Here is a 25,632-nt window from a genome sequence, read left to right as displayed (position 1 = left end):
ATATGTTTTAAACCTCTTTTTAAATGAAGAAATAAAACATTTTAGATACAGTTGTGTTTCTTTCCCACTCATTTTTCCTCCCTCCCTCGTGGGAAGTAATCGCTATTGTGAGGTTGGGGAGCGTCTGTCCCACGCTAGCTTTTACGGTTTACTACTTATGTGTGTATCCATAGAAGAGCGTTATTTAAGTAACTACTTCTTTTGAAGATGCTCAGTGGAAACCCTGTACAGAGCATGACAACAATCCGTAAGAGCAATGAACACAAAGTACAGAATCTCTGTGAGGAAATCACTTTCTGGCTTAATCTGAGAAAAGAATTTAGATTTTAGAACTATGAGAATGGGTGGAAAAATAAAAAAAGAATGGCTGGGCGACGTATTGCTTTGGTAATGCCTCAGGAGAAGAACTGGACACGGGAGAATTCAATTTTACATTTAGTGGCTGCAATATTGGAGCAAAATGGTAGTACTGGTGTGTCAGAGTAAATTCCAGTACTTTTTTTCCCTTTCTTTTTTCAGGAAGAGATGTTTACCAGTTTTCACCGCCTTATGTCTTTAGACACTGCTCCACCTGAGAGAGAGGCAAGTCCTGGGTGGGAGGGCCACCGAGCCGGGGAAAAGGTTCTGATTAAAGGATGTTATCCTCTGGGAAAGTGGCAAGGGCCAAAGAGAATGGAGCCAGCCCTGGAAGAAGAAAGAACAAAGCGAGATTAAGGAAATCTAGATGAGGGCAAGGGGAGGGCATCGGCCCTGCTGTCACTGGCCCACCCTCTCCTCCACGCTCATCCCCTGATTTGCCTATCCTGCTGTTCTCCCACGCTCTGGAAAATTCTTCCTCCCTTTCTCTCATTCTATGATGACTCCATCAGGATTTTCTGGACGATGCCCAAACCAGTTCTGGAGAAAACACAAATGACTAGTAAATGTAGAAATATAGCAAAAGTGGAAACGTTCAAATTTACTAGAAAGCCAAGAAAAGATAGTTAAAATGACCATAAAACACCTTGCAAGAGTTTTAAACCTCAGGGGAAGTGGTCGGAATACTTTAAAAATGAGTGTAACTTTGTTCAACTCTAAACAGCTTTAACTCTCTAGGTACATTTTAAGCATAAATTACTCTGACTCGAGGCAATTTTTAAATACCAAAAGTAACAGTCCTGCACAAAAAAGTGAGTGCTTTGGCACTTAAAAACAGGACAGAATCCCGGACTTCCGAGAGCCGATGATGCAGTCACTAATTATATTTTCTCGTAAGAACCTGAAATGCAGCTATTTTAGTACATGCAAAGCCAGAATTGTTCCTCCACTGGGTATAGTCAGCTTCTGAAAGAGCATCATGAAAATTGTACATTTACTTATCATAAAACTACGCATTATAACAAAAATATAAGCATTAAAAATTTGGTGACTGGAATAATCTGTACGCCTTCTGTGTTGTCCTTGTCTATCTTTAAGTGCCGTCTTTTGCTGATCAAGTCCGACTCCTTGTGGAGGGCACTAGAGGAATTCAGCGGTGGTGGGGGAAGGAAAGTGAACCGAAAGATTTCTTAGGGAGGCTGCTCTGGACCAGTAGACTTGAATATTCTCCAAGTCTTCGGTAAGCTTGCCCCATCTCTCTTCCATAAATTCTCACTTGCATGGAGCCCTTGTCAGAGGCTGTCTATGCCTGTGTCAAGGTGGCCGATGAATTGCACTGACCTACGAGGTTTATTATTATTATTAATTATTATTATTTTGCCTTTCAGAGCCTTTACTTTTGACATAGTCAGAATTGCCAAGGGTAAACGTTAGACATTTCAGGCTTTCACGACCTTCTCTTCTTCCTCTTTTCGACCACTGTCCCACAGAACCTCCCTAGAAAAGCGAAACTAAATACAATTAAAGAAACACAACTCAGAAAATGTTCGGGATTTTTATGGGGAAACGAGACTAACTTTCTCATTTCCGCTGTGGTTCCTACGGAGAGCGGATTAGCGCCGTGCGGCCCCGCGAAGCTCCCTCCGCGTCCATTTGGTAGGCGCAGTCCTGTTTGATGTAAGGCCTGTGTGATACTGGAAAGTCACAACTTGTCCTAAGCTGCGTTTAGGCTCTAAATCTCTCTTTTAAATCTCTGTTTATTTTCATTAAGCCTCCTCGTTTTAACTCAGGTGCTGCATTTGTGTTTAGAAATGTATAATGTTGGCTGCCTTGGCTCTTTTCCCCTCGTGCAGATCTTACGCTGGTAAATGTGCACTAACGGGCATTTGTGTAATTGCCCGTTCCGTCTGGAAACTCTGTGCACTCTGCGTGCGCCTCAGCACAGCTCCCAGCCCAGGTATTAACTGTGTTTTTTGATGAGTTGGTTAGGTTGATATTGACGGTGATGAAAAGAAAATGAGAATAAAATTAGAAATGTGAGATTTAGGAACAGAGCTGAAGTATATCTTTACACAAAGTGCTTTGCAGGAAAAGATCAGTTTTATGCTTTGACCAAAATAGAATATCGGTGGCATTTATGCTGTAAATACACAAGGCTGTTTGCTTGTTGGCTTAAAACAGGCACAGACTTGAGTCTTGATGCTAGTTTTGTAGCTATTTGTTTCTATAAGATGAGAGAAGATCATCTTTTTGTATCATTTGGTAATTTAAAATGAAATAATTTGTTATAATTCATAGTTTATAAGGGGGCACTAGAGATTATTTAGCTCTGTTTTTGGATGGACCAGTCTATATTATCCCAAATAGAACAGAAATATATTTTGTTTTTAAAATTCTATAAGAAAGGTTACTTTCAGCTATTCCAGGATACAAATGTTACCAAACAAGTTCCTTGATTTTACTGTTTTGGGTTTTGGTATAGAAATTATCATAAACAATTGTGCAGCTCTTTTCTCTGTATGTTCCTTAACGTATCACAGTATTGCTCCTTGTTCCAAAAATGTTCCATGAAGACTTTTAAATGTTGTTGCTGTATATTGTAGGTTAGTTTCTACCTTTTCTTTACCCTGCCGTGATTCCTGGTCTATTGGCCCTGCTATTTAGGTCTGCAGTATCTGTTTTTTTTCCTTCTAGCTCCCCATTTTGTGGACTAGCACCCAGCCTAAGACCTGGAAAGGCAGGCTGAGTCTCTGGACGGGTTGGCCTGGTTTCTTCCTAGCTTTTTCTGTTTCTTGCTACGAGACCTTGCTCAAGAGTGAAACATCTACATCTGAATCACATGTGGTGACTGCAAAAAGTGGAAAGTATCGGGGCCCTGCCATAGATATGCTTGAATCAGAATGTGTGGTGGTGGGGCCAGGAAATATACATTTTAACAAATTCCCTAGGTGACTCATACATGTTAATGTGAACAACTGCTGAATTGGTAACCCCTCTGTACTGCTTTCACAACCTTCCATTTTGATCACAAAAGTACAGTTGATCATTAGCACAGCTTCTCAGACTCTAGCCAATCCTTGAGTAGGAAAACTTGAATAGCAATATTGTGCTAGATTGGACTGGAGTTTGCTAAGCTCTCTTGAGGTTCGTGTTACGTGACACCTGAGGCCTTTCTGGGGTGGTGGGGGACTGGAGCTAGCATGGCAGCCTTTCTACTTACAGTCTCTTGGCCCCAGCCTCCAACTAGATGTAGTTTGGCTTATTCCTTACTTGTTCTTTCTAACTCCAATGGGAAGTCATCAGAATGTTCTGGGTCTACTCAATATCAGTCTCAGAAAGGAATATGACACTTTCTCTGAGGAATGAGGGCAATGATGTTAAAGCAATGACAATATAGAGAATATATTAGCTCTTCAGCTTCCTTCCATCCAAGCTAGACATTTAGGTGCATCTACATTCATTCTGTCTTTTTTCCCTCTCCTTAAAATGGAAGAAGTGACACTGTCCACTCCCTCTCATCTCGGGCTCTTCCCTCCCTCTGTGCCCTGGATCCCATTTCTCCCATTCTCTAAATGACTTTGATTTATTGATTATCCTCACTTCCTGGATCATCAATTACTTCTTATTGGCTCCTTCCTCTCAGATTTTTACCATGCTCAAATCTTCCTCATCTTTTTGGAATCTAACTTCCTCCTCTAACACCTCTATTTTTCTCTTCTCCTTAGTGGTCCAACTTAATGAAAGCCTTATCTACACTCTTGTCTCACTTCCTCATTCTCTACTTTCCCCCAACCCACTATAGTTTGATTTGGGGCCATCACCCTACTAAAATTACTGGCAAGTTGCCAAAGGCCCCTTATGCTAAGTCCAGTAGACACTTCTCAGTCTTTTTCTTACTTGGCGTCTTGGCAGGATGTGATATCCTTGGCCATTTCCTCTGTCCTGAAATATTTCCTTCTTACTTGAGTGGCCTCCTGAGCCCTCCCTCATCTGCCCCTCTACTTCTCATTCTGGCCACACTGTCCATAATTCAGTTCTTTGGGTGGCACAGGCTCACTCGCATCTGAGCCTTCTGGTTTGCACATCCATCGATCTGGAACTGTTTTCTTCCTCTTCACTTTGATGTCTCCAACCTTCCTCTAATTCCTCTTCTGTATTACTTTCTCTGTTTCTTCAAGTCTGGGTAAGTAACTCCTCCCATTCACTCCCGCAGACCTCCTTACATGGCATGTTTTCGCTGAATGTTATCCATTTGTCTATATTCCTCACTAAAGTATAAACTACATAAGGCTAAGGATTGAATCCACTGTTCTCACTGACTTTTCTCCAGTGTCTAGAAACCTATGATAGAGACTGCATGAGTGTCAGATAGGAGCATAATCAATAGACATTGGACAAATGAATAGAAATACGCATGCACATGTACGTGCACTTGCAAACACACATGCACACACATATACATATTTGCGGTCCTATGGATACTGTGGGAAATCTAGTTGAGTATGTGACAACATTTCATCTCTAGGCCATAGTTTTTAATTGGGAAGATATGTTCACAAAAGGGTGCAATAAAGGACAGCTAATGCTTGGGAAAAAATGGATGATGCAAACAACATAATGTTAAGCAAAGGGCAAATGCACACTCAGCTGAAGTGAGCAGTACACAGAGAAAAAAATTCTTTTAAAGCTTCACCTTAAAGTGTGATATGAGTTTCAATAGGGAGAAATAGGAAGAAGGTGTTTCCTGAGAGAAGTGACAGTGCAGTAAAAAACACAAAGCAAACTGAGAGAGAGCCACAAGTTAGGCATTCAGCTGGAGCAGACAGGATCTGAGCAAGAATACAAGAAAAGACTGGGAAGGTTGACGGGTTGTGGAAGTTCGTAAAAAGAAAAAATAGAGTTCAAACTTTATTTCTTTAGGAAGTGGAACCACTAAAATGTTGAACTTCACGTTTTTCCCCACATGCTAACATAATGTATAAAATTATTAATCATATTTGCTTTTTCCCTTTACCATGCAGTCGTTAATGCAGCCAGCTTCAGCTAATATGTGAGACCAACTCTATCAGACATGGTGTAGCTCAGAATTTCCTCTCAATGTAAGTGATTACATGCTTCTGCTGTATATGAAATGATTGTCCTGGATGATTCATTGTTTTGCTATTTTAAAATTTCAATTAAAATTTAAAAAATTTTTACTGTGATATCTAACCACTGCAGGTATTCCTGCAATAGTTTCGGTTTTAACTGACTGTTGCTTAGCATTACCAGGGAATTGAATTAACAGGAAACACATCATTCCAGATAATTGGTGAATTGTTGAGTGAGTAGAGATCTAATTTCAATTCCTTCAACACATACAAACATTCTCCTTGGGTACCTCATACTAGACCATGAATTTTTGCCATCCCTCCACAGGTTTTTAGTTCATATTCAAGCCTGTTTGAATTCACTTTGTAATATAATTTATATGTCAACTGAGTGATTTACTGAACTTTGATATATGCTTAAACATTAATTATCTTTCCATAATTGATTTAAATGTGATTTTAAAACACAGGCTTAATTGCTTTGCACATTTTTATTATATGGGTTGGTGGTGCTGATATTCTATTCATGAAGCATAGCCTCAAGTGCAGCCTGAGGATTTTTATTCCTTTTCTGTTCGTCTACGGTCTAATTCCAAGAGTAGTTGATCGCTTAGTCAACGCTAGAGCTCTAAGCCATCTCCTTAGTCCTCAGGTTCTCAATCCCACAATCATTTGTCTGCACTCTAAGCAGATGCACTTCTACGTTACTGAGAAACACAGCACACATGTTCTCCCGGGGCCTCCCAGAGAACCCCACAAGTGTGCTTCTTGAAAGCCCAGCCTTTGGACGCTTGCCATGGCAGTGCCGGCCAGTATTAGCCAAGAAAGCACTACAAACTGCACCAGCAAAGTGAAAATTCATTTTCTCCCCTTTCTTAAAAATTTCCCTTCCCCTGCCCCAGCTCTGAGATACACAGAAGTGGGAAGGAGAGAAGGTCAGGAAATCAGAAAAAGAGCTGTCAGTTTCTTTTCCCAGAGCCACTGCTCAGGCTGGTGCCCTGGGGGGGGAGATGATTTAGACTGCATGTTAAATTAAAGTTTTACATTAAATTCATTTGAAATTCAAAAAATCCAAAGTGAGCCTTACCTTCCAAAATGGTTGTTATTTTAGTTGGAAATGCTTGGATAGCTACTGGCGTATGCCAAAACATAGCCAAAGAAAGAGAGATTTGAAAGAGCATCTTGAAGACAGTGGTGGGAGAAAAATAAAGCCTTTTCTGTTTGTACTCCATCCAGTTCAGTCCATTCAATTTATCAGCAATGATACTTATGTTTGGTAGATTTGAATTATCTTTGTAATTATGTAACTGAAAAAGAAATCAGCCTCCAATCATCTTAATTCTTCCCTCCGTCTTCTGGTTCCTCCATGTTTTCCTTCCTTCCTTCCTTCCTTCTCTCTTTCTTTCCATCCTTCCAAAAATATGGAGACCATACTCTATGTCAGGCACTGTACTAGATGTTAGGGAACCACAGGGGAAAAAGAAAGAAATAATCTTTGTCCTCGTGGAGTTTACATTCTAGTATCAGAAAATAAACAATTAATAATGGCTTTGAGGTGAGACTGAATGAATTGAAGGACCATGCAATGGAAACATTTGGTAAAGAGCGATCCATGTAGAGGGAAAAGTAAATGTAAAGACTCTTAAGCAAGAGTGTGAGCAGCAGCCTTGAGGAAGAGCAGAAGCCCAAAGAGATATGGAGAAAGTGGTAGGAGATAAAATCAGGAAACTGGGGCTGGGGGCAGATGATTTAGGACCTTGGGTCTTTAGGTTTTATTTTAAGTGTGATGGAAAGCCATTGGATGGTTCCAATAAGTGATATAATTTGGGTTCTAAATATAGGTAGAACATAGGGAGATGAGTGGAAGCCAGATGACCTGTTTGGAAGCTATGCAAATAGCCCAGGCAAGAGGTGATAGCTGCTTTTGCTGACGAAGTAGAGGTAGATATGCGACACGATTGGATTCCTAGTAGAATTTGAAGATGGAGCTGACAGAATTTCCTGACGGACTGGCTGTAAGATATGCAAAATTGATGGATGATTCCCATGTTTATTTGTTTTTTTGTTTGATTTCCAGAGTAATTGGCAGAACCCTGGTGTCATTTAGAGTGATACAAAAGACCACAGAAAGAGTTGATTTGGGGGAAAAATCAAGCAGTTCAGTTTTTGCTGTATTCCATTTGAGATGCCTATTAAACATGCTACTTGAGGTATGTGAGGCTGGAGTTCAGAGGAGAGGCAGGATGGGAGATGTAAATATGGGAGTCACTAGTTTACTGTTGGTATTTAAAGCCAAGTGATCGCAGCTGACCATCTAGGGAGCCAGGAGACACAGAAGAGAAGAGGTTGAAGAACTGAGCCTGTCTTACTCCAGCAGTTAGAGAACGGGAAAGGAGAAGTATCCATCAATGGAGGCTGAGAAGGGGGGTCCAGTGACTTCCTAAAAGCCAAATAAAGAATATGTCTCAAAAAAGGTGAACATGATCACTTGTTAAATGCCATTAAGAGATTAAGTTAGATGAAGACTAACTGGATACCATTGGATTTGTAAACATGGACATCACTGGTGACTTTAATGAAAGAGCTTTCAGTGCAATGGTAGAGTTGAAAGCTTGCCTGAAGCCTGTTCAGGGGGGAATGGGAAGATAGGAAGCAGGGAGAGCAAACAGACAATCTTTAGAGGAGGTTTGCTGGAAACAGGAGCAAAGAAATGGGGCAGTAACCACAGCTCATGAGGGATCGAAAGAGGATTTGTTTTTAGATGGGTAACATGACAAGACACTTGTGTGCTGGTGGGAGTGATCCAACAGAATGGGGGAAAAAATCAGGCATAGGAGAGGAAGGGACAATCACAGGAACAAAGTAGGTAAAAAAGGTGAAAAGGGGATGAGATACAATGAATAGGTTGGCCTTTGATATGAGCAATGACATCAGTTGTGTCCTGCATAAACAGAAAGAATAATACTGACTCTGTATCAGTATAGATACTGTTAGAGTATCAGGTCATGTAGACCATGGGAAACTTCTTGTAACTGTAAAGGCTTTTATTTAGTTGAGTTAAATTTACTGATCAGATGGTCGTGTCACCTACCTGACAGATCCGTTAGCACATGGAGATCAGACACAGCAGGGGGAAGGTGGCAGGAGCCTGCATTCCTATGTATTTATTGGAAAGTATAGCTTTTATATAATTGGATCAGCAACAATTATTGGAGCATCTTTGATGGGCCAGGTGTTGATTTGGGCTCTGGGGATATAGTGATGAAAAAGACAAAGTCACTGCCTGAAGGATCTTACATTCTAGTAAGGGAGACAATGGGTAGAAAGGTGAATAAATAAATGACACATTTTCTGGTGACACTTGTTTGAAAAAAGCATAGGGAAATATGATAAAGAGACACCAAGCTCATTTCTTTGAGAGTGAATTTATTAAATATGGGGCCTGTGTGCCCCAGAGACACAAAATGTATTCTGATCCTTATGACAGCAATTCTCTCTCACTCTCACAAACTTGGGAGACAGATGAAGAGACAGAAATAATTCCTACTTTTCAGATGACAAAGTGCAGATGCAGAGAATTGGGTACAGTTGTAAAAGGAACTTGTAAAAGGAAGACTCAAATACGGAGATCTTGGCTTCAAGTTTGTTCTTGCTCTCTTTATGATAACAGGAAAATGTGTGCATAATAAATTGCATATGCTTATTATCCACTTCAAAAATTGCCCTACGTATTCAAAAACAAGCCCAATTATAAACGTACAAGGACTAACATCTTTTAGATTTCAATAGACTCTAGAAAGTTTAGGCTTGCGCTTTTGGAGAAAAATGTAGAGCTTTGTAGTATCGATCAATCTTCTGTAATGACAGTCTTTTAGGCTGTGAAAAATTTGTCTTTTAATGTCATATTTTCAATGATCTCATTTTACTACTTTCACTCTTTATTTTCTATCTTAAACATTAATGTTTACTGAGGGATAAGTCTTTTACAAAGTGTTTTTTTTCCCCCAAGACTATACAGAGAGATTTTCCTAAATAGAGAGATAAATATTTTAAACTAATACCCTCTAAAATTTCACTTTGGAAACATAAAACCGTTTGGAGAATATAAATGTGCCGTACAAGGCTGTTGGCTGAGCAACCCTAAGCCACAGATTCCTTGTTACCAAAGGCTAAAGCAACGGATAAAAAAAGCATGATGACTTTAAGACTCTCTCTTCCCTTGTACTTACGTAGGCAACAGTTTGGATCTGAAAGACAATTTTATCTTTTAAGCTCCTGAAAATTTTGAGTCATTGGTATTTGTGCCCCTAATTAGATGCAATAGAATTTTGAAATTTATTTTCCCAACCTTCTGGTTGTGGTAAAATGTACTGTTTCTGAAAAGGACATGGTGTAATATTCTAGGCTGTCTTTCTTCATCCCGGTGCAAGCTTTGTGTTTTTAAATGCTTTGACAGATGTTAAAATGTATAGTATTTATGATGATGATGGAGAGCAATATAGTAATTTTATGAACATGAAGGAATTGAGAATCAAGAATCCACTGGCTTAATATTGACTTTTGTTTTGGGGTTCCAGACTTTTGGTAATCTTAAGCATAAACTCTGGGGAAGTCGAATATCACAGGGATTGTCTAAAATCTTTGCCTGAAAGTCTTTTGTTCTTAACTGTCAGAGAGTATAAAAAATCAGCTGTGGTATTTTCAGAACTATCCGATTTCAAATGCCCTTTTATTCAGGGTTTTATGACCAGTTGCTCGACAACATATAGATATAGTTACTTCATGTGAATGTTCTGGCACTGTTGCTGTTGGCCTGTTTTTCTGGACACGCTGACATACAGTAGTTCCCAACCTACAAGAGTTTAAACGGGCTTCACATTTTGCACTTTCACAAATTTGAGAGATTTTTTGTAACTAAAATATTTTCCACTGCATACTCTCTGAAATGTATTTTGAGCCAAATTTTAGTTAGTAGATGTGTAATGTATTAGGTGTGCTTTAACAGAGATTGGCATTCATTAGACATTAAACACACTATATGCAAACAAGGTGTTAAAAATTTCTGTTCCTGTGTGAATCTGAATATTTCAGAGTGATTTTTTGTCGTTATAAATAGGTTGAATTTTCAAAATATAGGCAATTTAAAGTAGCTTATTTTTTATTAAATCTATATAATTTCAGAACAGACATATATTTCAATAGTAACTATGACCTTTAATCTCTTCTGTTGGCTTTTATATCCATTGTGTTAGCTCAGGCAGTGTTAGGGATGTATATCTACAGACTTGAGTCATTCCTCCACATTTATAAATTCATAGAAGATATTTTATACACATAGATGAGAACATACTCATAATATGGTCACACAATGTGTCCAATGTTTGGAGCACATTGGAGAAAGATGCCCATATAAATATTTTTTCATCATATTTTTCTTATTATGTGATCTTAATTATTACGGGAGAGAATAGATTAATAATACAATAGATCAAGAATGGAAGAGAAAATGTAGGATTAACTCAACTCAAAAAGTTACGTAAATGATTGAATTTAAAATAACCACTTACTAGATCTTCTAGGTTTTGCAAATACTTTAAAGCCAAATGTTTAGACTATTAACTTGGCGGAGAGAGTGACTTAGAAGACGGTTCCAGGTTAAAATAGTTGTATGTTTGAACTCAAAACAATGTGCGTGGGGGTCCTAAGCAATTCTAAGGGATTATTTTTTCCTTTTAAGAAAAACATCTCCTTGTGGATCACCAAGTCCAGATTTGTACAAAGAAACACTAGTTCAGGGCTGAGCCCGAGAGCTGATACATTTCAAGGAGGACCGGCCGGCTGCACTTGTGAGCGGTGACAGATCTTTGTGAAATATAATCCTGATTAAAAATGCATGTGTGAAACCTCTTCGAATAGAGCGCTGTGTCCAACAGCACTCTTTGAGCTCTTGCGTGTGGGAAGGGCGAGGAATGTCGCTACTCTTGTACTCTTTACCCCATCTTTTGCTGGCTGTTTTACATTTCTGAAATTGTCTCTATCTGTGACTTTGAACTAAGTAGAATTGTAATGTTTTGTAAACAAAAAAAGTCACTGATACTAGTGAATTTGGAAATTCAGCGCACACACATACACACCCAGCCTTTTTATAAATATGTCTTAATTAAACTAATATGCTAAGTGAAGGAAAGTTGTGATTTAGATGAACGTCCACAACTTGATATTTAGGCCTTCACCGCTGCTAAGTCATGTCAAATAAAAAGAGGCACATGAGTGCAGCTACTTCGCACAGATTAGCACCTCCGTTGTTGCAACTCTGTTACTCTAACGGTGCGGAAGCTTTAATCAACTATTGAACAATTTTGCGTGTGTGTGTAAACCAATTTTCTTCATTTGGGGTCCAGATTTGAGGGAATTCAGGTATAAAGCTTGAGAGGTTTTTAAAATAGAAATGAGGTAAATCTGACTAGTGAAAAATAACAACAATGAATGTGAATATGGAGGCTCCTGGTGAGATCTGAGCGAGCAAGTCGCCTTTGTGCCCCTGTGTTCCAGTTCCTACAGCTCTGTGGTTTTGATCCTGTGGTTCTGGCCTAGAATGCTTAATTGTGGCCATGTCTTCTGCTGGGATCTAAAAGATGGGCATAAACGAAGCAGATATTCACTTCTTTACAACCTTAGGAAATAAAGAACTGGGGAGAAAATCAACTGAATGACTCAGTGGAGTAACATAGAGGGGGATGGATGTTTGTCTGGAATTGAACACATCTCTAGTTAGTAATTGTGTAATTGTGGTGTAATTGTGACACACAGACAGATGTGTATGCAGATGTGCACACACACACACACAAACATATATGTATATGAAACATTTACTGAGCTTCTTCTGTGGTTTTACAATAGGTACAGCTTTCTAGACTCCCCTGAATATCTATTTTTAGTGGCTATTTTAAAAGATGGAGTGTTTTATTCGATATCATTTAGAAAAAAATGGTGATCTGAAGTTTCCTACATTATAAGAACTCCCAACTGAGAACATTTTAATGTAATTTCTCTAAGTAAAATGTGATTTTCTGAATCTGCATTTTGTAAAACGTGTGTGGAAGTCGTGGCCTATGTGGGTTTCTTTGTCTCGCCTCCTCTTGCTGCCTCTGTCTAGTACTTTGTTCCTAGCTGGCTGTCTACAGTTCTTCACAGGAAAAACTGAAAACTAATGTGCAAATGCAATGCATTCAAAATTGGCACTGAGTTTCTTCTTAATCATCAAAGTATTCAATATTGTAAGAGTTCCAATTTTATACAACCAAGTGGGCAGATGAGAGGAATGTATTCACCTTCTTTTAGGCCTCAGAGCTGAAAGTATTATTAAGTTCACAGATACCTTCTCTTTTCTACTTACTCAATGCACCTGTAATGAATACTTACTGGTAACACAACTGCATCTGCAGATACTCAATTTTAATTGGATTATTAAAATGAGTGTAGTTTGAGGGATAAGTAACAGTACTTATTTGCCTTAGTTTGAGATTTAAATTTATTATGTCTTAAATTTTATGTCCTTCTCTAATATTTGTTTATATTTTCAATAATACCTATTTGTCCTTATAGAACTAATCCACTATAAAGGCTTCTTTAAAGTGCATACACTTAATTGTGTATATTATTATATATTTATTATATATTTTGATTTTCCTAAAATATATGTCATTACTTTTTGCGAGGTATAGTATATCTAGTTTCATGTCAATATCTAGAACATGAAATAGTGGATGAAATTCAACCACAAAACATGTTGCGAGTACCAACCCATGAATAAAAATTACTATCATTGAGAACAACAACAACAAAAAGCTCTCTAAAACCCTTAAGACCTTGAATATTTTTTCTAATCCCTTGGTACCTTTTAACAAGTGAAACTATTTTTTTTATAAAATTGTCAATGGCTTTTCTTTAGATTTATTGGGGGTCCTACTTAAATGGAATATCTGTCCTTTGTGTTTCAACAATATATGAAGCTTTCTCGTGTATTCCTTTTGTGGTGCACATGCACACACGCACACAGGCTTGCAGAGAAGTTGGTCAGAGTGAAAGGCAGATCACCTTCCTGTCAGATGAGATCTCTGTGTCTGGAGCAAACAGAAAATGAGTAAAGCACACAAGCATTTTTTTCTTTGCTGATATCCTCTTAGTAATGAATGCTTAGATATTAGAAGCAAAATGTAATTTATCTTTATCATCCTGTATATTTTACTTTATTTGCAATTAATTCTCTTGCTATATTACATCTGTGTTAATACATGTTTTCTTAGAAATTCTAAGGAGAATACAGCCTCTAATTTCCTTTCCATCCTGCGGTTGGTTTAAGCGGGGATTTAATACCAGTGATCTCCTTTCTCAGTAACAAATAGACACAGTGAGTGTTCTGAGATTTATGTATGAACCTAGAATTCGGAAATGGGCTTTTCTCACTGCTTTTGATTTGAAATTAATTACCAATTATTAATTTAAAAATTCACGATGAGAATTAGTAGTCTCAGGTTGCTGTTTAGTTCATTCCTGCAATTCTAAAACTTTAAGTTGCTATTGATATTAATATCAATGTTTTTGAGCAACCTTTTCTAGTATAAAAAGGTTATCTAATATTCATAGTTGGTCTGAAGTCACCGTGTGTGTATATGTGTGTGTGAATAATTTAATTTCTTTTTTGATGTAGAGAAATTAAAGAAAAAAATGTAGTCTAAATGTTAACAAAAAATATTTGTTTATCATGATGTCAAATCTAGAGTCTTATAAAGACAATAATTTTCATATATATTAAAATGCAGTTGCTTTTAGTTACAGTTTCAAAAACAAAAATTATGAGGCTAGAAATCACTCAATGGAGTCATTGATAAGAATTGTCATTAAACTTTATTAAATATCAGGTATTTCAAATGTCAATGTTCATCCACTTGAAAAAGACAATCTGTAAAACAAATGTGTTTAGGAAACAAAAAGCCATAACTTTTAAACCAATTCTAGCTCAATGGAAATAAAAATCTATCATAATTATAAAGCAGTTACACGGATGACAGGGAGATAGAAGAAAGAGAAGAGAAAATGTTGCAGGCATTGGGAACTGCTTTATCTCAGTGCTTATGCTCATACATGTGGAGCACTTCATTTTGAAGTCAATTTGAAATAATGACTCTTGTGACAATTTGGAATGGAAGCTCCCTCTCTATTGCAGGCCTGGGGAGAGAATGCCTGGTCTTTCCCAAATACAGTCTTTATATAATGTATGAAACTGAAAGTCTTTCCAAGAAAGAGTTTGAGGTTTCCTGTTTAAATCCTTACCCAGTGATATTTTGTTTATCTTAGAGTACAGTAGCATATAGCATCTTCAGCATATGGAATGTAAAAAATTCAAGAAGCCCTACGTGTAAGAATGTGGATGCTGCCCCTCGTTTCTGGTTGACCTGGTTGATATATGTTCCAGATCAGCAGCTGTGAGCCTTGAAAGGCGTTTAGTGACTGTTATTTGAATAAAAAATTTAGAATCCAAAGAAATATGTTTCTTCTTAACATTAACACACAGGTACAGCGATGGCAATGCCCCTCCTGGCCCAGAGTCCTTAGTTAAATCATCAGTTTGTTAACTGCTGTTTGCAAGGTAAACCCTCCCTCTGGAATGAACTTCTTTAAAGCAAAATGAAATAAAATAAAGGTAAGTAAAAGTAAATAGATTTTCCTATTGAAAGTTATTACTTGAGGAATGAAGAAGATGGATATTGATCGGCACCATCCTTTGCCATTACTGTCAGGTCCACGTAGATGGCTAAGACACTTTATTCTAAGCAAACAGCCATTTTCGCTTCTGACATGGGATTCCAGTGAGAATTGAAAAAAGTAAAAGGTTTGTAAAAACATTTTTCTGTCCTTCTTACAGGGACAATTTATGTTGAAGTAACAGTTTCTGAGACACTTGCACCTGTTATTGATTTATCTCTTCTTTGTCATGAACAATCTCCTGTTTTATAAGACAGTTACCCTTGTAAACTGCTCTTAGGCAGTAATTTAGAAATAATTTTCATTGCAACAATGTCCTAAGGGGCTAAAAATATAGGAAGTATATGAATTAACAAACTAAACATCTGTACACATTTTTTTGGATGCTCTTGGGTACATATTGATAATCATGATATTTGCTTTTAGCACTAGTAAAAGCAGGATATCTTGATGAGCTATAGTCATATCATTGCAAGTGGAATTCTAAATCCACGAAGTCCCCATGGCTTCTGGTCAAATAACCCTTCCATATGACCTTGTGAATCCACGGAGTGGAAAACAGAAAAGAGTGCAAATAACATAAACTTAATGTACTCGAGGTATAATTTACTATCGCCAAAGATGGGCTAAGTCTTTATTGATAAGAAAACAAATCTGAGTCAAAAATCCAGTTAAATCTGAAGAAAAACTTTTGTTTAAATCAATGAACGCCTTTGATATGCAACTATAAATTTGCACACCAGTACACGTATAAGCATCCACTTTATCCGTGTGTCCACCAATACAGTACACAATTGTTTCCTCCTAAAAAAATCAATATGGCTGTGATTTCTCTATGGTTCATTCACTGTTTATGGATAGGGATTAATGTTTGACCTTCCCTTGCCTTCTTGACTTGAACCAATTACTTTAGAATAATTTTTCTGGTTTAACTTTTTATCACATCTTCTGACATTTTAGTGAATAATATTTGACAGCTATGAACATCTGCAAAAGTTATTATTATCATAACTTGAGCTCAATGGTACTACCGTCAGTGATGCTCTGAAGATTAAATTGCACTACAGAGAAGGAACATACTCACGTTGAAAAAAATTGTTGGATTTCTTAGTAGGAATCTTTGCTTAGTTTGCTTTAACTATCGCAGACTGTTCCAAAATTTAAAAAATGACACCTGGAGGTGGAAAGCACATTTGTATTCTATACAGGGGAAGCCTCAAAGCATTTATTTTTCATTTCAGAATTTTATGCATTATTTTCATGCATAAAACGGCTTTTAATCTTCTCTCTCTCTATATTTTTCTTAAATGAATAAAACAAAAATCTTTGGAAACGTTAGTACTCCAAACCAACTTTATGCATCATAGGTTTGCAAGTGATGTCTGATAAAAGTATTTCATTTTAGTGTCCTTATTTCTTATTCAGCATGCACCCAGGGAAACTGGCATATTGCATTCTGCTTGAAGAAAGCAATAGAGAGAGAAAATGCAGAAAGCCATTTATGTGCATATAACAATATAAATCGCAAAGATTAAGGGGAATCTTTTTGGGGAGCACCACAATTTTGCAGCCAAAGGCACTTAAATAATTACCTTTTTAAGCAACTTTTATTGACTATGCAGAAGGATAAAGAGTAATCTTACTTGTTTTAAATGGCATAAAGCAACCAAATGCCATTAACGGAGTGCTACATTTCTTATTTCACTAAGATTGTTGAAGCTTACCAGAAAGAGATAAAAAATGTATAAATTCAGGAACACTGGCTAGTAATATCCCAAACCATTGTCAGTGGACTCCTACTTTCTCCTGCCAAAATATGTGGAAGCATGCATGGATTGTACTAGATTAGTAAGAAGGGCTCGTTTCCGTGGCATTAGCCAGGTATCTTAGCAACAGGACCATACCAGATTCTAGCAGTGCTCTGTGGTGGTGCATGTAATATCCTGGACATAATCTGTCTTTTAATTTTCTTTGGATTGTAGTGATATTACAGATACATGTGTTCAGTTATAGATCTTTATTTAATAAGAAGAATGCCTTAGCTGAAGATTTGTACTGTGCCGGGAGTGGGCAACTCACAATAATGTTGCTGGCAGTTTAGTCCAGGTACTGCCTTGTCTCACATTTCAGATTGACAGGAAAACTTACTCCCTTCATTAAGATGTGCCTCATAGTTCATATCTTTATGCTGTAGAGATGAGGATGCTGCTGGAATTCATAATACTGAGAACGTTATTTAATGTCAGATAGAATGCAAATTGCTCGTACAATTGAAATGTCATCTAAAACATGCCACCGTATGCAACACCGCTTTATTATAAGTCACTGAGAGCAATATCTTAAATTTGGAATTGCACTAATCCTTCATCTGCTTTGTTTACTTTTCATCTATAATAGAGATGTCGAATTTCCTCCAAACTGGATTTGCATGTTTTAACTGCTTGCTCACACGGCTCAAGATGTGTGGGAGAACCATATAGGGGGACTTCCTTTGATTTTCTTGTCTTTTTGTTGTTTGTTTAATGCAAATTAACAGCAAAAGATAGCTTTCAAATACAAGACAAAATGCCATGTCAACCCTTTTGGGGAAATAATCTAAAGCTTATGGAAGAACATTTGATTATTTAAAGGACGAATTATTATACAAATATGCTGTCGGTTTATTGGTAATTGATTTTCTTGGTAATTTAGTGTCATGCAGTATTTTCTTGCATTTAATTGAAACAATAATAATTTTGTAAGATTAGTTTTGTTCACAGTAAAATTACATATAAACCATTTAAGACTTTTGTCATGCTTGCTTGGAGCAAGTGTCCAGCACAATTGCCTTCTGAAATAAAGCTTTCCTGACATAAAATATAGTGTTTGTATGTGAGTTCTTGAAATTGGTTTCTAAATATTCATCCAAGACAGTAAGCTTATCTTTTATAGATCAGTTTTCATGACCAAAGAAGGCCCAGGACCTTAAAGAATTAGTATATTAGAAAGTTTTCCATAAAGAATTACAATTTTTACAGACAGGGGAGTTATGTGACGGAAAATAGAGAGAAAGAAGAGAGTCTTAAAATGGCTCTCCTTGCCTCTGTCCTGTGCTATTCAACATCCCCTCTCTCCCACAGCTTTTCTCGAAGAATTGCAGCGGTTAAGTTATGCTTCGTGTCCTCTGAGGAGCAGCACTGGAGATTTTGTTTTGCTTTGTTTGATGGTATATAGTGTTGTCATTGTTCATGACAGAGTATTGCTCAACACACACTAGTAGAGCTTAAGAACTCTACCACAAGAGGTTATTTCTTCATTGATATTATAGATAGAAAACTTACATAGGAGTGCAAGGAGTTCTCAAATTAAAACTTTTGGGGTTGGATATATATCTTATATCGTTTGGTGTAAGATTCTGAATAAGACTTTTACAAAATTTATTTCTATTTGTGAGGACATGCTTTGACTCCTTCTAAAAAATGGCCTAAAGTAGCCACTTTAATATGAATTGTACCATGGTGTTGTGTCATGCACTCTGGTTTTTAAAGCTCTCTAGAACCAGGTAGAACAGCTTCTCAAAGAGTTGTCTGAAGACCTCATGTCTTAGAATTACTTGGTATATTTGTGGAAAATTCAGATTCCTGGGGTTTTGCCCAGACTTATTGTGTAAGGCTCTTAAGATTCTAGAAATATCTTTGGCACATTAGAGTTTGAGAACCACTGATTTAAAATGATAAATGACAATCAAAGGAAAGTCTAATTTTCATAACAAGGGTTGGTTTTGACCAATTAGACCATATTATGTGAGATACATATATGTTATATTAATATATATAAACAGCTCAAGATTTTACTTAAAAAACCCTTAAAACAAAGGACTTGGAATTTTTTTAAACTAGTTAAAATTATGCAATTCATCATTATGGGCTATTTTTTGCATAGGTCTTTTAAGTGAGAATATTAACTGGAAGTTCCATGATATCTTTTAAAATCACGTGGGAAAGAGGGAACATTGCTTTTCATAGACAGGAATTTTATTTGAAAATTTCTCTCAAAATATGAAAACTTGAAAATGTGTTTTTGTAAATACATAATATGGAAAAATGATTTGTTAAATTCCCTGATGTAAAAAAGAGGAATAAAGTCAAAATCAAGAACTAATACTTTTTAATTCAATGGCAACTGTGTTTTTTTTCATTTCTCCTAATGTTTCATCCTCTTTGGTCTGAGTACCAGCTTTGGAGTTACATTTTCATTCCTCCTTGCATTATTCTTGGTGACCAATAATGATCTTGCATTTACCAGCATCTTGGGCCCAGAAGCATCCCTGAGTTTGGGATAGACTAAATACAGAAATCAATTTAGCCAGCTGTGAAGTGTGATCATCTATCGGGTATAAAATGACATCTGGTTAATGGTGAGCTGAATTATACAGCAGCACTACAGAGACAGTGAAACACAGAAAGTCAAAATAAAGAGAAATTCAGAGTCCACATGTACGCAGTGGATCTCTGAGGTTTATGGTATACGACTGATTCCCACCTGGACCACCAGCAAATGGTTTCCTAATAGATGCTCACAATTCCAGAGACTGACAAGTTGGGAGCTGCTGTCAGGCCCGGAGAGGTGGGAGCAGTTATTCTATGATACCTCTTTGCATCTCTTTGCACATGTGATGTACCAAAACAGAATCGAATAAGGAACTGTTTCTAACACTCACCGCCGAAGCGTAAACATTACTTAGAACGATGTATCTGACATATAACTTGGTAGTCTATCATAAAACAGTCTTTTTAGAATTAGAGCAATTACTGTTTCATGACTCCCAAACATTCATTTACAACCTTGACCTTTTTCTTACACAATAGTTTAATCTCTACCTTCCTATCCTTAGATACTCTGCCATCATCTTAAATTCAGCCTTTCTAAAATCAAAATTAATGTTTTCCTCTGAACACAAGATCGTATTCCTGACTTCTCTATTTCTGTTGCTGGTGCCACCATTTCCCTTCTTACCTGTATTCAAAGCGTCTCAGGAATCTGAATTAGGTTCAGTGCATATACTAAGATTTCTAGTTAGTATTGTACTTTTCAAGTCAGTTTTGGTGCCACTGTGAAGCAGGTTTATTTTGATAACAGGCCATAAGTTGAAAAAAACACCTTTCATTGAAGATGTCAAATCAGATTTATCAACACTTAGTAAAATGACACTCCTTATTTCTAATCAAGTAAAATGAAAATGTGAAACTTTGGGAGTGATGTTTGATCATATGACTAAAACTAACAGAAAGGAAAAGGAGAAATAGTAGAATTTTTGCCTGAAAAATTCAAGAGCCCATTTATCTCTTGATGAAGAAAGAGTTGCCAATTTTCTCCAAATCATTAGTTTATACACAAAAAGAATATTTTACCTTTTAAACCTTTGTGCATCAAGGTGAATTGAGTATTGTTCTGAAAATGTGGCGTGATGCTCATGATCTTATTTTTCTTCCCTTGTTCCTGATGCTTTCCCTGGGCACAGCCACACCGAGGACAGGGTAACAGAAGCAGATATTGGTGACGCAACCTGAGGGGGAGACTCAGCATAATGGCACACAACGACGCAAATTAGGAGACGGAGAAGAAGTTAATGAGGTGCTGGAGAGGGGACCAAGTGATCAGAGTGCCAGCTCCCTAATTTTAAGAACCTTTGCTACATGAGCTGAGGAGGAGAAGCGGGAGGATTTGAAGACTAGAACGCACAGCTAACCTTCTCCTGCTCCGTCTCAGACTTTGTAGGGTTGGAAGACATAATTAAATCTAAATAATAAAGGCTGTTTTATAGATGCATCTGGATTCTGGCTAACCGTAGTTTGGCTTAAGAATGGACTATGCCACTCTTCTACACCAAAGACATAGCACGAGAGCTATAGTATTCTTCAGGATGGAGGCTTGGAGGACTCTTTCTCTAAGGCAGCATCACATTTTAAGTCATGCCTACTATAGAAATGTTGACAAAATTGCTCACAGAAGAAACTTCTCAGAAATATGAAGTAAGGAAGATCCAGCCCTTGACAGGACTGGTGTTTACCCCCTACTGTCATCATGAATTTGAATATTGCTACTATACTTTTTTCCAGCTGTAATTACTAACACTGTGATTTTACAAGGTAGCAGGGCCAGACTGTTGGAAAGCAGTGAAACAGGATGAAAATAGGCGTAGCCACCATTTCAGAGGCCGTCCCAGCTGCAGCGGTCTCTTTTGTACACGTCTTCTCCTACGCTGCAAAGTAGCTGGTCCTTTCTGACTTACTATCCCTCTGATGTGTAAATGGATGGGAGAGAGTTAGAGATAATCAGAAAATTAGTGAGAGTCCAGCCACTAGAGAATTCATTATAGTCCGTCTACTACTAGAGAACTGAGAAATCCCAAAAACCAGCCAGTGAAAATTACCACTGAATCCTGAGCACTTTCTACAGGCTACGGACTTTGCCAAGGGTTAGGTGTGACTTATGTCTTTCAAGCCTCGTGACAACCCTATGAGGGGGAGACTGTTATTATCCCATTTTAAGGATGAAGAAATTAATTTGATGAGGTTAAATAACTTTGATAAAATCCAGTCAGCTATTAATAATCATCATAGTAATAATACTTACAATGATAAAGCAAACACTTGCACAGTACTTCCTGTGAGCCTGGTACTGCTAAGTACCAGTACATATATTGGTACTTACTATATATATTAATATATATTAACCAATTTTAACCCACAACAACCCTATGAGGTAGCTACTGTAATTATTCTCATTTTTATAGATAATTGAATCAAGGCACAGAGAGATTAATTACTTTCCCAAGTCACACATCTAGTAAGTGGCAGAATCAGGCTTCAAAACCAGGCATTCCAACCTCAGAATCTATGCTCTTGAGTACTAAGCTATGCTAATACATTGTAGAGCCAAGGTTGGAATCGTTGCCTCTAAAAATCCAAGCTTTTACCGTCAATGTCTAAGTGGCACCCTTGAAACATAGTTATTGAGATGAACACACAGTTTTACCTTTTTACAGTTTTCATATGTGAATTTAGATATTGGGTGTATTCCATTGATATGCTAAATATCTTTTCAACAGCAAAGGATTGTGCTTAAAGCAATGGAAAATAAGAAGAGAAATATTTGAGCAAATAAGCAGTTTGAGATGTTCATCTCTCTATAATATTCAACTTTCAGGTGAACTTTATTTGAATGTGTTTATAGATTAGCAAATTAAGTGAACTGTAGAAAATGACATTGTTGGCCGCTTTTTGTGGTTCTGCTGCTTAACAAGTAAGTTATTTAAAAGAAAAGCAGTGCGATGTGAAAGCATAGAGTGATGAGTGAGTTCATGTGCACTTACCATTAGTGGACAATAATGAATATGCTGTTAATCTCTAGAAATTACTTGTACCTTATTCCAGTAAGCACTCAGCGCAACGCTGCAGACTTCTTTCGTAATTTGATCTTTACTTTTAATCTGAAATTGATTTTATATTTGTAATTATTGGTCTACTATGTGGGGGATTTTTTGCCTTTAGTAGCTGTGCAAACAATAGCTTGAGAGTAGTGGACACTTTATCTTACTTTTTATATAGTCACTGAATGGTAAAAATATGTCACTACTTTTATGATGTCATTTTAAACTTGAATAAGCTTAGACCTCTTATTGAAAAACCCTGAGTAATTTTAAATTGATGTTGACATTAAAGAGGCTTGCCTGTAATGATAACGCCTTGTAACTTTAAGGAGCAGTCTGAAGTAAATCTAGCAATAATTATGGTTACATCTTGCTCACTCGCCTTTTCCTGTTTATTAACTTTGTAAAGAAACGTATTGTTAGAGTCATCTTTAATTCACATGAAAAATTAATCCCCTTTTCCTTCCATCTCAGACCTTAAAACAAGGATGGAGAATGTAAGTTCAGTGCTTGAACTTTTTTCCTGGAGGGATTCCCACATGGAAAACTGAAGCCATGCTACTAAAAGCTAAGTACCTTGATCACACAGCAGCTTTCGTGCTTTCTGTCACCGGCCCTTCATGAAAGAGTCCCAACATGCTGGACCAGTGTTACCCCAGGGCCTGCTGGAACCAGCTAGTGGCTGAGCTGTCAAGACCAGCCCATTTGAAAAGAAAATAATGAAAGACAAACTCACCAGCTAACCTGAATTGCTGATCCCTGGAGGGTACTCTAAGGAAAGTTGGAAAAGATTTTGTAAAATAGCTCGCATATGTTAGGCAGGAAAAATTACTTATTGCCTCTAAACAGGAAGACTGTAAACAAGTTCCCCCGTTTTTGCAAAAAAGAAAGATCAGCTGCCTGCGATGCTGCCTTCAAACATAGCTTTCATAAAGGGCCATCGGGTTTAGCTCACCCTCTTACTAAGTCTAAAAGAGAAGGGGAGAAATGGGAGAGACTTCTCTCTCATTTCTGAGCCTGCTTCTGTGTTGGGCAGAGCCTGAAGCCTAAGCAGGTAGGATGCTTATCTGAAACCCACACATCTGTCTTCTCATCCTAAACGCGAAACCAGTTTGGCAGTGCGGTAGTCAAAGAAACAGGAACGTATTTTGCAAAGATTTGACACTGAAGATGCGGCCAAGTCGTTATTTATTTACTCTTCACCTCTCCTTACTATTAAGAATATGCATTATATGCATAAGTTTAATTTGTGTAATTCATACTTGACTTATTTTAAACCTAGAAATAAACTAATAAGATTTACATTTAAGCCAATGCTGTTAATAAATTTAACTATGTTAAAATTTGATGCTTTGGATATGCAAATGTTACAGATAAAATGAATGAAATTTAAAGTACATATAATCTCTATGTAGTAATTGTGTATATTTTTATTACGTTTGTTAAAAGTTGCTAAATAAGCATGATAATTTGCATTTGTTTGATTCTTTCAAATCCTACCTTCCCAAGTCCCACCATTGTCAGGCACCCTTTCCTGACCACTCCATCTCCTTCAAGCTCCTCTTTGTAAGAAACTCAAAGAACAGTAGTTTCTAAATACTTGCTACTATTAAGGAAGTTAGCTCCCATCCCTCTGGACCAGGTGTTTCCAGATTTTATTTACCCGAAATGAATTTGCTTGACAATTTGTTCTTCACTCACTATTTATAGGCGCTCTCAACAGACAACAGCGGCATTGATCTGCCAGATTTGGGGAGAGGCGCCAGGCCCGGGATTGGGACTGAGCGAACGCGGGCAGATGTGGTACAGGTGCTACGGAGGCTGCAGTCCTGCGACTCCTTAAGCAGCACAGCATGGCGTGGATTAAAGGACTTGGACAGAATCAGTGAGAGAGCTGAGGACTGGAAATGTGTGATTGCCGGAATACTGCACTAAGCCAGAAGTGGGTCAGGAGCTGGATAACCTAATGTCAACACAGGATCTGATCGCAGTCGAGAGGCAAATAGCCCAAGAATAAGTAAATAGAGAAAAACGAAGGGCAGTCACATACGTACTATATATGCCATATACCCCAAGCCGGTTCCACTCAGTGAGAGGGCCGCTGTTGCCGCCCTCCCTGCCTCACACCTGGAGCGACATTCCTTCTTGGGTATTCAAGGGATCCTATATAACTTCTGAAATAAGTGCAACTAAGTATTTTGTCTCTGGTAAAGGCATATTAGCTTTTTTAAATATTAAAAATGTTAAACATTTCTGAAGAAACACTGTGCTGCCTCTCCCTGTAGGAGGGCTGTGCCTCCCAGGCCCAATTTCCCTTGGCCAAGGAAAATATAAGTGGAAACTACAAGCGCTGTTTCTGAACAAAGGTTTTAAGAACTCTGTGTGGTTCCACCATGCCCTTTTTTCCATTTATTATAAGACAAATCCCTTCAGGTAGGGAATGAAGGAACGTGGAACAGATGTCATTCCTGACCTCAAGTGGACATGTAATGTGAGTGAAAAATAAACCTTTGTTTTGTGAGTCACTGAGATTTTTGAGGTTGTTTGTTATCACAGCATTAGCTAGCCCAAGTTGACTGATATGCGCTGGCATTGACATGACCGTCTGTACTGGAGTTCTGTAAATATTTGTATGCCCTTTGATATTTCCTATATTACTGTTTTTAAATCTTAATTATTTCAGTTATATGTTCTTTGAGAATAACTTCAGTGTCTTTGTTTATTTGATCCACCATATAAACTGCAAACCTCTAAAATAAAATATCTAAAAATATGTCAAGATGAATAAATACTTAACATATGTTCCATTGTTGTAACTATGAGTGATATGAGCATATCAAAGAAAGTGACATTAAGATAAGTATTTCCATATTGAGAGGTCTCTGATATCTTTCAATTGATTTGACTGTTTCTGGTGGTAAATCAGATGATCCTTCACTTTTTTAACGAGGCATCTGAGAGTGCAGTATGCGCTGAAAAGCTCTTTATGACCAGATTGCTAAAATTATA

The 25,632-nt window shown here is 37.5% G+C and overlaps 1 long non-coding RNA gene across 3 annotated transcripts; it reads left to right on the top strand.

Moving 5' to 3' along the window:
• The first annotated feature begins 1,344 nt into the window (after nucleotides 1-1,344).
• LOC139081848 (uncharacterized) lies at nucleotides 1,345-25,408 on the top strand. Of its 3 annotated transcripts, none has more exons than XR_011537291.1 (4): nucleotides 1,345-1,597; nucleotides 5,379-5,456; nucleotides 20,713-21,223; nucleotides 23,098-25,408. It is a non-coding gene; the product is annotated as an uncharacterized lncRNA (long non-coding RNA). The 3 variants fall into 3 exon arrangements; XR_011537292.1 differs by lacking the exon at nucleotides 1,345-1,597 and adding an exon at nucleotides 4,275-4,540; XR_011537293.1 differs by lacking the exon at nucleotides 1,345-1,597 and adding an exon at nucleotides 4,263-4,540 and having other exon boundaries at nucleotides 20,713-25,408.
• Nucleotides 25,409-25,632: the final 224 nt, after the last annotated feature.

This window comes from Equus przewalskii, chromosome 2 (assembly GCF_037783145.1).
Source record: "Equus przewalskii isolate Varuska chromosome 2, EquPr2, whole genome shotgun sequence".
In the NCBI taxonomy this organism is placed as follows: domain Eukaryota; kingdom Metazoa; phylum Chordata; class Mammalia; order Perissodactyla; family Equidae; genus Equus; species Equus przewalskii.
Note: the sequence above shows the minus strand (reverse complement) of the source record. Positions and strands in the feature narration are given on the sequence as shown.